The sequence below is a fragment of the Lissotriton helveticus genome, chromosome 3_1 (genome assembly GCF_964261635.1).
Source record: "Lissotriton helveticus chromosome 3_1, aLisHel1.1, whole genome shotgun sequence".
Classification (NCBI taxonomy): Eukaryota; Metazoa; Chordata; class Amphibia; order Caudata; family Salamandridae; genus Lissotriton; species Lissotriton helveticus.
In genome coordinates, this window is record NC_136061.1 from 1,150,619,561 (window position 1) to 1,150,631,817 (window position 12,257).

Below are 12,257 nucleotides of genomic sequence, written 5' to 3' on the forward strand. Positions count from 1 at the left end.
AATCTCTGATAACTCTATCAAGATACAGGATAATAAAACCAAAATAGATACGTTTATACCATTAATATCGAAAATAGCTCCTATGAATACCCATCTTTTGGATATGGAAAATCGTCACAGGCAATATAACCTTCGCATTTTTATTTACCGGAAGAAGTTGAGGGGTCTAATTGCCGGTTATATTTGGAAACTTTGATTCCTGGTCTTTTAAATATAAAATTTCCAGAGAAATTTGAGGTTGAAAAAGCTCACCGGATTCCCTCTCATCGCAATCCTCAACATTCCAAGCCAAGACAAATGATATGTAAAGTATTTTGTCACCATCATTTGGTATTGATTAGGGAAGCTGCAAGAGAAATTCCCTCATTGATGGTCAATGGGTCAAAAATCTTTATTCACCAAGACTTTGCCAAAGAAACTGTTGCAATACGCAAGGAGTTTTCTGACCTCCGTCCGCAGCTGCGAAGTTTGGGTTTCAAATATGGGCTTTTTGATCCTTCCATGATGCGCATATGGAAAGACAATTTTTCAAAATCCTTTCATCGTCCAGAGGAGCTAAGACATTTTCTTGATCTTCAACTGCAACAGTCAATGGATACACATGACCCTACAACTTGTAGTGGACTTTTGCTGACAATTTTTTTGTTTACGCTATTTCCTCAATTTTTGGGCTCCAGCGGTTCTTGGCCATGCTTGTGACGCGTGTGTGCCTTTCACTTTTCATATTTATGTTTGTTGTTGTTTTGTTTGTTGTTTGTCAGTTCTTCTGTCTTCTTCCCTCTCTTTTATCTTTTCTATTCTCTAGAGCTACTCACACTTTCTTCTGTTTTCTTTCTCTCATTATCCTCTGCTTCTCTTTTTCTTCCTTTTTATTCCATTATGGCTGACATTAAAGTTATTTCGCTGAATGTTAAAGGTTTGCGACATCCAGTCAAGCGTACTAAGATTTTGGATTATTTGGGCAGTTCTAAAGCCGATTTTTGTTTTTTTACAAGAAACTCATGTTGATGATATAATATTAGGTTATATGAAAAAAAAGTGGGTTGAGAGTATTGTTTCTTCTCCAGCTATTGGTAAGAAAAATGGTGTAGCGATATTAATTGCAAAGAAGTCGCATTGTCAAATTCTGAATAAATGTACTGATGCAGATGGTAGATATTTAATTGTCAAAGTTAAAGTTTATGATTCTATTATTCATTTATTAAATGTTTATGGGCCCACTGCAGATGACCCTGCTTTTTGGAACAATCTTGCAACAGAGGTTCTAAAACTTGGCAATGTTCCTTTGATTATGGCTGGTGACTTTAACGTGATTTCTGACCCTTTATTGGATAGGTTATCTCAAACAAAATGTCATCCCACTAAGGTTTATTTTGCTTTTAAAACGTTTCTTCAAACCACTAAGTTAGTCGATATTTGGCGTCTTCATTTCCCTACAGAAAAGAATTTTACTTTCTTTTCTAACCCTCACAATTCTCATTCCAGACTTGATTATATTTTAGTTTCAAGACAACTCATTACCTCTATTAAAACTCCTATGATTGGAAATATTGATGTCTCCGATCATGCGATGATTTCTTGCATATTAAATCTTAATATACCATTTCCTAAACAATCTAGATGGAGAATGAATTCTGGTGTAGCATTAAATGAACGTAACAAACCAAAACTATTATCTGCCATTTCTGATTATTTTCAATTAAATCCTGAAGGTTCTACGTCTTTAGTTAACCGTTGGGATGCTTTTAAAGCTTATATTAGGGGGGTTACTATCTCTATTATGGCCCATGAAAACAAAACTTTTAATGCCAATATTAAGCATTTAGAACAACAAATAGCAAAATATGAATGACTTTTTATTACGTCCAATGATTCGAAATATAGAGACAAACTGCAAAAGTTACGGTATGAGTTTAATACTATTCTCAGTACAAGAGCGGGTGTCCAACTTACTAAAGCAAAGGCTAAATTCAGTTTTAATGCAAATAAATCTGGACGACTTTTAGCAAATTACCTCCGTATTAAAAAAGATAAATCCCAAATCACTTCTATTCATAATCCTACTGGTAAAATTGCCCTATCCCATAATGATATTGTTACTGATTTTTGGGATTTTTATTCTAAATTATATGATAAACCTGATTTTAATTATGATTCTTTGGTAGATTCTTTCCTAACTTCATGTGATCTACCTAAGGTTTCTCAAACAGATAAACTTGGATTAGATTTACCCATTACTCAGGACAAAATTCTCTCTGCCATTAAAGCCCTTAAACTAAACAAGTCTCCAGGTCCTGATGGTTTACCAGCAGAGTTTTATAAAGAATTTCAATCCCAACTTTCGCCTATTTTGCTTCAACCTTTTACGTTATTTGCTTCATCAGGAAGTACGTCTGGTTCTTTTACAGAAGCCTTAATTATTGTTCTTCTTCCTAAGCCAGACAAGGACCCTACTTGTGTTTCTAATTATCGTCCCATTTCTTTAATAAATCAAGATTGTAAATTGTATGCTAAAATTTTGGCCACACGTCTATCACCTATATTAGATTCTATTATTCATCCTGATCAGTCAGGGTTTATGAAAAATAGATATTCAGCTAATAATACAAGAACTCTACTTCATGTTATTAAACAAAGTCGGACTCTAGATCAGCCCTCCGGTGTCATGGCCCTGGATGCTGAAAAAGCATTTGACAAACTTCATTGGCAATTTTTATTTCATACTTTGACATCTTTTAATTTTGGTGATTCTTTTATTCGCATGATTTCAACTTTATATTTTGCTCCAACAGCCCGCCTATTTATTAATGGTCAAGTTTCCAATCAATTCTCCCTTTATAGAGGTACACGTCAAGGATGTCCCCTTTCTCCATTGCTCTTTTTATTAGGTATTGAACCATTTCTTGCCTCCATTAGAAAATGTGAAACTATTACAGGAATTAAGGTTAGAGATATCACTAATAAAACATTGGCTTATGCGGATGATGTGCTTTTGTTCATCAATAATCCAATTTCCTCTTTTCCTTCCTTGATGGACATAATTGCTAAATACTCAATGGTGTCTGGTGTCATATATTGTACTCATGATATGATTCCCATGCGAGACATCATTTGGCAGACAAATAAATTAAAATATCTTGGTATTTTATTCTCTTCATCTTTAAAAGCAACCTTAACTTTTAATAGTGATTTTGTTCTAAATTATATTAACGATAAAACATCTAAATGTTCTTCACTACATCTTTCATGGTGGGGAAGACTGGAATCCATTAAAATGAATGTTGCTCCTAAAATATTTTACACCCTTGCCATGATCCCCATTCAATTTCCGTTAAAGTTTTATAAGAATATTGATAAACTTCTTTCTAAATTTCTTTGGAATGGTAAGGCACCGCGTATTAGTTATAAAAAATTTAAAATGTCTAAATGTAATGCGGGATTTGGTGTTCCAGATTTTCTTTGTTATCATAAAGCGTTTATTTTGAAACAAAGTGCTATTTGGTTTAATTCTTCCTGTATATATAATCCTCCTACCTGGTTTCATATTGAAAAATCCATTATCAATCAGTTTCCACTTCCCACATTAGTAACAATGGCTAACAAATCTACATTTTTTCATAAATCTCTTATCCTAAAGTCTACTAAAATGATTTTCAATGATATTGATTCAATTTTTGAACATTCCATATCTAATACTGTTGAATTATCTCTATGGTATAGCAGTGTTATTAAACTGAATAAAAATGTTAGTTTTTGGTCTTAAAGATGTTTATTCTAACAATACTTTTCTTCCATTTCAATTGTTACAAACAAAGTTTGGTTTACCAGATTCTGATCTTCCAAAGTATGTATATTTATGTAATTCAATTTTGGATTCTTTTTCCCAAGCTATACCTTCTGCTATTCAAGCTGATTTATCTGTTTATATTAACTCAGTATCTTCAAATGTTTATGGTGTTTCTATTTTCTATAAAAAGTTGTCCAATAATCTAGTCACTAATATACATTTGATTGCATCGTTTTGGAATAATGAATTATCACTTTCATTATCTATTGATGTGTGGGAAACTACATGGATTTCTAGTATTTCTGAATGGTTACCTGTTTCCCTTTTTCAGACCAATTCTTATATTTTATTTAATTGTTTATGGTCTCCATCACGATTATTTCATGCTAAACTTCTTCAATCTGATATATGTTGGCATTGCAATTTGCACCCTGGATCTCTACAACATATGCTTTTTTCTTGTTCGTTAGTATCCACATTTTGGACAGAAGTATGGGACATTATTAAGAACATTTTTCATCTTCAAGAAGATATATCGTATAACATATTAATTTGCAAGTCTGTAATGTTGTCCCAAGATTTAAGTACTCTTGAATGTAAACTGTTTAATTTCTTGATTTCTGCTGCTCTAAAATCAATTACTTATTGTTGGAAAGATGTCTCAAATTTATCAGCTCATGCATGGTGGTCCTGGGTTATTTTTACAAGAAGAGGTACACAGTTATCCTTATCTGGGGTTTGTCATAATTCTATATCTTATCATCTATTTTGGTCTCCTATTGATATATATTTATCGCATTAATATTGTCCTTACTGTTCCCCCTTTTTAGTATTTATTAATCTCTTTTATATATTTTGACTTTGTATAGTAGCTCTATTTATTGACTTTCATGCTTTTGCTATTATAGTTTCCTTCTCCTTCCCTTCCCTTTTTGAATTTTGTTTTGTTATGCTTTATTAATTATTGTTTCCTATATATTGATATTTTACAAGATTTTTGCAATGTTCAATTTTTCTGTATGTCTTGCTTATTGTTTATTATGTATTTGCTGATATAAAATTTCAATAAAATATTTTGAACGCAAAGTATGTGCACCATGAGTATTATTGGTATTGAAGGTTACAAATTAATGCTGGTAGCCAGATATAGACCTTAACAGTAGTAGGTGACAAAAAGTAAGAACTAAATGGCTGGTCGAGAAGGAAAGTAGTAAATATAATTGAAGTGGTATTAGTACCACAATTCTTTCTTGTGAATGCTCAGACACGAGGCACACACATAGTTGTGGATGAGAATATGTATAAAGGTGGACATATGACTGGGTTGTGCCTGATTGCTGTTGTGTGGAAGATGGGGTGATTACTGTGTATAGTTGCTGCTGCTAATAGTGTGTGGTCTGTTGTATTGTCTGACTGAGATTGGTGCATCCTCTAGAGGTAGTAGTTGCCTACTTTTATACTGTCCTGGAATAGTTTTGAGGGATTAGAGTGAAAGCACAGTTAGAGAGGTGACTTAGACTTGTGAAAGTGACGGGTGGGTGGAATACTCTCTGAGACAATTTGCCATTAAGGGAACCTAATGTATGGCGTTTAGTCCTAAGGGTCTGGATTTGAACAAAGAATAATCTTGCTCTATGATATAACTGAATGGAATGGATTGTCCCTGGTAGAAATAGAGAGAGGACAGCATCGAGTATTGCAGTTAGTCAAGTACAGTGATAGTAAAATACTTGAAATGGCACGCTATGTTAACTTTAGCCAAAGTGATATTATGCCCCATATAAATCACATGAAAACTAGAATCTAGTGGTAAGGGCCATTAATTAGCAAAGAAACATTTAATATAAGATTACTTAAATTATCTTGCCAAATGATAAGAGTAAGCTATATGGAGAAAATGAGAAAGAAGCATATCAAATATGATTTATGATACTGTTAGGTGTTTAAGAGTAATATCTTTCAGTGTTTGAACATTATTTTGCAAACGCTGGTTCCCTGAGAGATATGTTTTGCCACTCGGGTTCAATGTAGAGCATGAATAGCTGGGGTGATGTGATCATGGTTGCCAGGGTGAGATGCTGTTTGGAGGCATTGATTTGGATACGCTGTAGAATGCATGGGATACAGACTAAAATGTGTAGACTCAAACCATTGGTGTGGTATAGGGGAAAGAGAACACAATAATGTGTCCTCTTCCCTTTGCTGGAAAAAGTGACACATGAGTATTCAGGTGAAGAAGGAGGCTTTGATACCCTGATCTGCTGGGGGAAGAAGGAAGAGGTCACAGTCCATGGGCACTACTGCCTTGCTGGAAGCAGGTGAGGTAGGTCCTAGTTCCAGGAGACATAGGGTAATGGTAATGTTTTTTAATGTTTCTGGGGGGGGCTGCTTTAATCCCTTCAGCTGATTGGTGATATTCCTACGCTTTCTAGGGGCAACACAAGGAAAAGAAAAACATATTTTAAAGCTGTAACAGTGCATTATGGGCCACTCCTATCCCAGAGCGGTGAATAGTTAGTGAATGGCTTTAATCACTCATTTCGTATTCTTTTTTTGTTTGTTTATTTTTTGGGTGACCTAGTCGCGCCTAGGATACTCACACTTTTTTAAAAGCCTCCACGGCCTCAGCCATATACTGAGGCAGCACACATTGTGGGTGCTGACGGTAACCTTACTTTTAACTTTTACCATTGGTGCTATGGTGTCCATGCAGGGCACCCATACTGTTCAAAAAGCATTTGTAAAGTTGGGGGTTATGTTCGAACTGTGGATCCTCCGTGGATGTGTAGTCCCTTTATGCTGATGCACTGTCACATAAAAAAATTAATTACGTTTTTGGGCCCAGGGGATCCCTCAGACCCCCTCACCTGGCACAAGGTGGACAGGGTAGGCTTACCCTGCCCCCTATATTCTTTTACATCATTTTACATTAAAGGGGATTGAGTCTCTGAGTCCTGAATTGGCTGCCGTCAGAGCTTTGTTGATGAGAGCCAATTGGAGCTTATTTTTTCATCTGATAGATCCATGACAGCCTGATATTTACTTGAATTTTGAGAGGAGGAAGGACCCCCTCTATGTCTGTGCAGTTATCCTCATCTTCAAAGCCTCACAGACCGCCCCCCTCGGATGCCCCAAATCTGCCCCACTCCAGCCCAAGGATGAGGAGAGAGCCTGCAAATGTCTGCACAGATTTAGGCTTAGAAAATAAGCCTTGAATACATGAAATGATTATGGATATTGAAGATACTACTGTAAATCTGCAAAAACAATGAAACATAGAGCTCCAGTATTTACAAAAACATCAGTGCAGTCAGAAACCGATGAACCTGAATATAAACTGACAGGTCTTGGAAGAAGCAGTCAAGAGCAATTCAGGGAATATACCTACACCTCCACTCCACGATACTAAGAAATAACCTCTGGAATATCAAAGGAGTAATATCAACAAACTGCCTCCTGTGTCAACAGATGTCCACTGCCAGCTTTGATCATGGGATCAGTATGACGTGTTTACAGCAGTGCTTTACTTCCTAAACAAATCACCACTATTCAGTGCTGTAGGTGTTTTGTAAACTCTTTTTGTCCAAACCACAGGAACCAGAGAAAAGACCAACGGAGTGGAGCCAGACAATTGAAGTGGAAAGCTAAGCGACAACATCGAGCAGACTGAAGGGGGCCGTGGGGAAGTCCGTTTGCCCCCTTGCTCAATCACAGTGGTGGGAGCAGAAAACCACATCCCCCAACCTGTATAGCGTCGAGGACGCCGCTGTCACGCTCCGCTCGCGCCAGGAGGTGCTTATCACCCGACTAGGGCTCCCACAGCGCGGGAGACCACTACAGCTAAGCGACAAAATCGAGGAGACTGCAGGGGGGCCGTGGGGAAGCACTTTTGCCCGCTTGTTCAATCACCATGGTGGGACCAGAAAACCACATCCCTCAGCCTGCATAGTGGCAAGGACGCTGCTGTCACCCTCCGCTCGTGGCAGGAGGTGCTTATCAACCGGCCAGGGCTGCGGTGTGGGATGCGCACGGGCTGTGCCCGGGCGAAGCCTGGGCCAAGGGCTGGCCCGTCCATGCCCGTCGTAGCCCGGAGGAGTCTGGGCTGGGCCACCCCTCTAATTTCTTCGATCCTGGAAGCCAAGACAAAGTAAGATTTTGTCATATTGTACTTGAATTTGAACCGTAAGTTCTCTAAAACTACTGAACAGATTTTTACACCAAACCACAAAAAGCATGCTTTCAGGACCAAGATCTACCTTTCTGCCAACATTGGTGTAATTCCATTCAGCTGTTTTGGCTATCTCTGTGCTAATTTTGTTACTGCATGGGAAAAATACCTCCCCCCTGGTTGTTCTCAGCCTAAACTTGATGGATCACCCAGAAACTTTCCAGAAAGGAGCTGAGGTGGATGATATTATTGAGGGGGGGAACGTTTTGTGAAGATTTGTCACAGGTGGCAATAGTGCCTATTTAGTGAGGAGTAGTGTAGTAAAAAAGGGCTTTCAATTTGAGTTTGCATGCAAATTCATCATGAGAGGTGCAAAAAAGAGAAGTCAAATAGTGACAATTTCCTTTTACTCTCTGATAGTAATGTTTGCTCTTTGCTACAAAAAAACAGTTGAACTGACCTACGTGGTAAAACAAAATTCAAAGAAGACTCTTTCCTTTGTTTGGTATAAAATATTCAGTAGTTTTTGTGAATTTGGTGTTAAAGAAATATTCGAGGTGGGCATGAAATTGATGTGATCTGTCAATTTAGTTAGAGATTTGTTGCCCAGGCTTGTGGACGCAAAAGTTTTAAAAATCACTAAAATTCATTAAATGAGGAAGCTGTTTTTCCCACCATCAATTTAAAAAAAGTGGATCTATAGCTGGGTCTGCTGGGTAAATCTGATTGGCTGGCTGCAGCCGAAGAAATTTGTTTCAGCTACTACTACAGGATGTGGAGTATCAAACATGATAATGAAGGAGTCATAAGACAGCAGTGGGAGCACCCTGCCCCAACCTAAGAGGGGTGCTTTCTTTGAGTCCATGACATAGAAAAACCTCTAGTTTAAAAACAAATTGAAGGACTATTTTTTACTTGGACTATTTTGTGGACATTCCACAGAGTTTGCAGACACCTTTCCAGGTTTGTGAATGCCATTGTAAACTGATGGCAAAGGTCCACAAGTTTACAGTGATCTGCAAACTCCACAATAGTGTCCGTTAACTCATACAACATGTATTAAAAAAAACAAGGCTTGGCCATAGGCGAAGGCCCTACAGCCAATACCCATGTACTGCCCATGACTAAAGGTCTTGTGCAACAGGGTTTTCTTGCCTGTGGCGAATTGGATGCAGAGCTGATTACAGGAAAGGCCCAGCACCCAACACCCACTGTCCACAGCCACCTGTAGGGTAAACCAACTATGGTACTTGGGGAGGGGGTATGGACACAAGCCAGGCCCTGTAGTCAACCCTCCACTGCACATGACCGAAAGGCATGCACAGTTTGTTAGGGTATACTTGCATATACGATGGGTGTAGTAAATGATCAAACACCCCAGAAATGCATGCATAAAAACTAGTTTAATGTGAAGTTATGATAATTAGCTTTGGTTATAGCACCTTAAAATATGTTTTTAAAATCCCAAAAATGCACCTAAAAACACTGTTAATATAAAATTATTATGATTACAAACAAAACCTAACATTGAAATGTGCCTGTTATGCTTAGCTCTGCATTTAATAACTGGCACAACAACAACCCTTTGGTGTACACAGAGATGTGGAGACCCTCCATACCTTTGCAGGCATAATGGCCAGAACGTTGTGGCAGGCAGGAACCAATTTATTATTTTATGTGTTTATGTGTGAATTGATTGATTGACAACTTCAGAAAGTGAGAACACAGTAATTGCTTTGCAAACACTGGTGGTGCACCTGTCTATAGGAGTATCACCATTAGTTTATCCTTGAGTATTTATTTTTTGGAATGGATGATACTCACAGTCGACATTGAGGAAATCCAAATTCCTAGCTACCATTCTGTCCCTGTTCTTTATTTCCAGAGCTGTAAATAGATAATACACTAGAGGACCTATCTACTAAAAAGTCACGCAGCACAGCAAGCCACCTTGCTGCACTGCGTGGCACCATATTTACCATAATGCTGCACATTTCTGTCTTGTCCCAGCGCTGATGCACAATATGCTCCCTAGTACCATGGTGCAGGGATGGCTGCATTGTAGGCAGGATTGTTTTGTGTAGGAATGTGTCCCTTCCTGTACAAAAATAATCCCCCAAGTCATTTTCCTCTTTCCATCTGTGCTTCACACATACTTCTCCTTGTTACGCCTCCCATGGGGATGCATAAAATTTTGAGGAATTGCCAGTTCTACTAGTAATTGTAAATCTGGTAATGCGTCAAAATCCATGGGTGGTACTTGGGCACACCCAGGCACCACCTATGGAATGCTTTCCTGAGGCAGAGCAATGCCATGCAGCAATTTGAGGCAATGTCATACTAGTTTTATCAAGCAACTCGGAGTCAAGCAAGGGGGCCTTGCATGGTTTGTTAAATCTAACTAAAGGGTTGTGTCACTTTTGCGCCCCATTGCATGGCATGAAAGCGACGCAACCATTTGATAAATATGTCCCTAGTTTTCCAACTAAAGTAGCCTTCTGGTAGGTGTTCCTGGTCATCTATATGTAGACAGTAACCACTACAAGGCCTTAAACAGAAACTCCTCTTAAAAGGGAATTTCCACGCAACCTGATTAGCTGGACTTTTAAAGGTTGCCTTTATTCTGACAAACAAAGGGTCAGTTTGCAACTAACTGAGCTGAGACCAAAAAATCAATTAACATATCATGTTGTAAGGTCTGCTAGAATGAGGAGCTGCTCAATTTCTCCTGGCTTGAAACAAATCTGAAGGTCACTGATCAAACTCTGCTTCCTTTGCTTCCTGATAACCTTGCCTAAATGAAAGTCCACTGGCAGTTCAAGAAATGTAATGATGTGGGCAAAACACCTTGAGGCCCTCTACACCTCTTACCAGAGGCGGGAGAAGGACTGTCACAAGAAACTACTGGTATAAGTGTAGGTTGGCTAAGTAGTGTGCCTGGTTAGCACGCTCCCTTCCTGCAACAGCTTTTGTTTTTTCCTTCTTCCTCCACACTTCTACTTTGTCTTAGGGTAGTATGGAACCCAGATGACTTGCAAGCTAGCTAAATTGTTAGAGACCTGTGTGATGTCAGGCAAGAACTTTTTGCCCGAGAGCTTCACACATTGCTCTGGGTCAGACTGTAGTCTGTCTCCCTTCATCATTGATGTTGGCCCCAGAGAAAGATTGCTCTGACTAGGAGTCTCTTGGGTCCCAAGGTTACAGAATCTCCCGGCTGAGATTTTACACAAATATTTATACTAGGCTATCCTTCAACTAAAATAAGTTATGTAGATATTGAAACATCTTTTGGGAAAAACTGTGAATATTTTGCAAGGACATAGCCTGAAAAGGAAAAACAATTTAGTACAATGGGTCAGCATTCAGGATTTTCAGCAGATTCTTCATATAAAGTTCCATAGTTTCCATTTTAAACCTATAACTCAACGGAACCCGGCTCAAACCCCAAAATTGGTTAACCTCCAACCACCTCAAATGTAACAACCTCAAAACTTATCCCATTGTCCAAGCAACCCCCATTGTGGAGAAATATGTGGAAAACCTCTCCGCTCTCAACTGCACACCTCACATCATTGACTCTATGAAATCGCTAGGAATAGTGCTGGATAAGAACTTAAACATACAGAATCACATCAGTGCTTCTAATAAAGGAGCGAATTTCCAACTGAGCATCCTCAGAAACTTAAACCCTTCCTTCCCCATGATGACTTCAAAGCTGCGGTGCAAGCGTTAGTCATCTCACGGTTGGAATACGGTAGTGCCACACTCTGCGGGCTACCGTCATACATATTAGCCTGCGCAGAGCATCTCTGAATGCGGCGGCTAGGCTCAGCACTGGCTCCAAGAAATCCAACCACATTTCTCCTGACCTGAAATCTCTTAACTGGCTTCCGTTTGAAGCAAGGACTCAATCAAAACTTGCATGTATGACTCATAAAGCAGTGCATTTCAACAGTCTTATGTACCTGGCAAATAAGCTTGTTTCTCAAGGAGCTCCAGCATCTTGCTTCTCAAGCCGAAGAAATTTTTACAAATTAAAACCTACAACCATACATTCTCAGGCATTGCCCAGAGAATCTGGAACTCCCTTCCTCTGGAAACTAGGCTAATTCCTTCTACAATTTCCTTCAAAAGGGAAGTGAAAACTTTACTGTTGAACACTGCGCTGAGCTAAAAACGTTTGCCCTTTTGTCTTCTATCATGTACAGCTAAATAATGGCTACTTGGCAATTGTATTGCCCATTGCCTGCCTCTTTTTTGTCATTTTGTTGTCATTTTTTACCGGCTGTTATTGCTCTATAT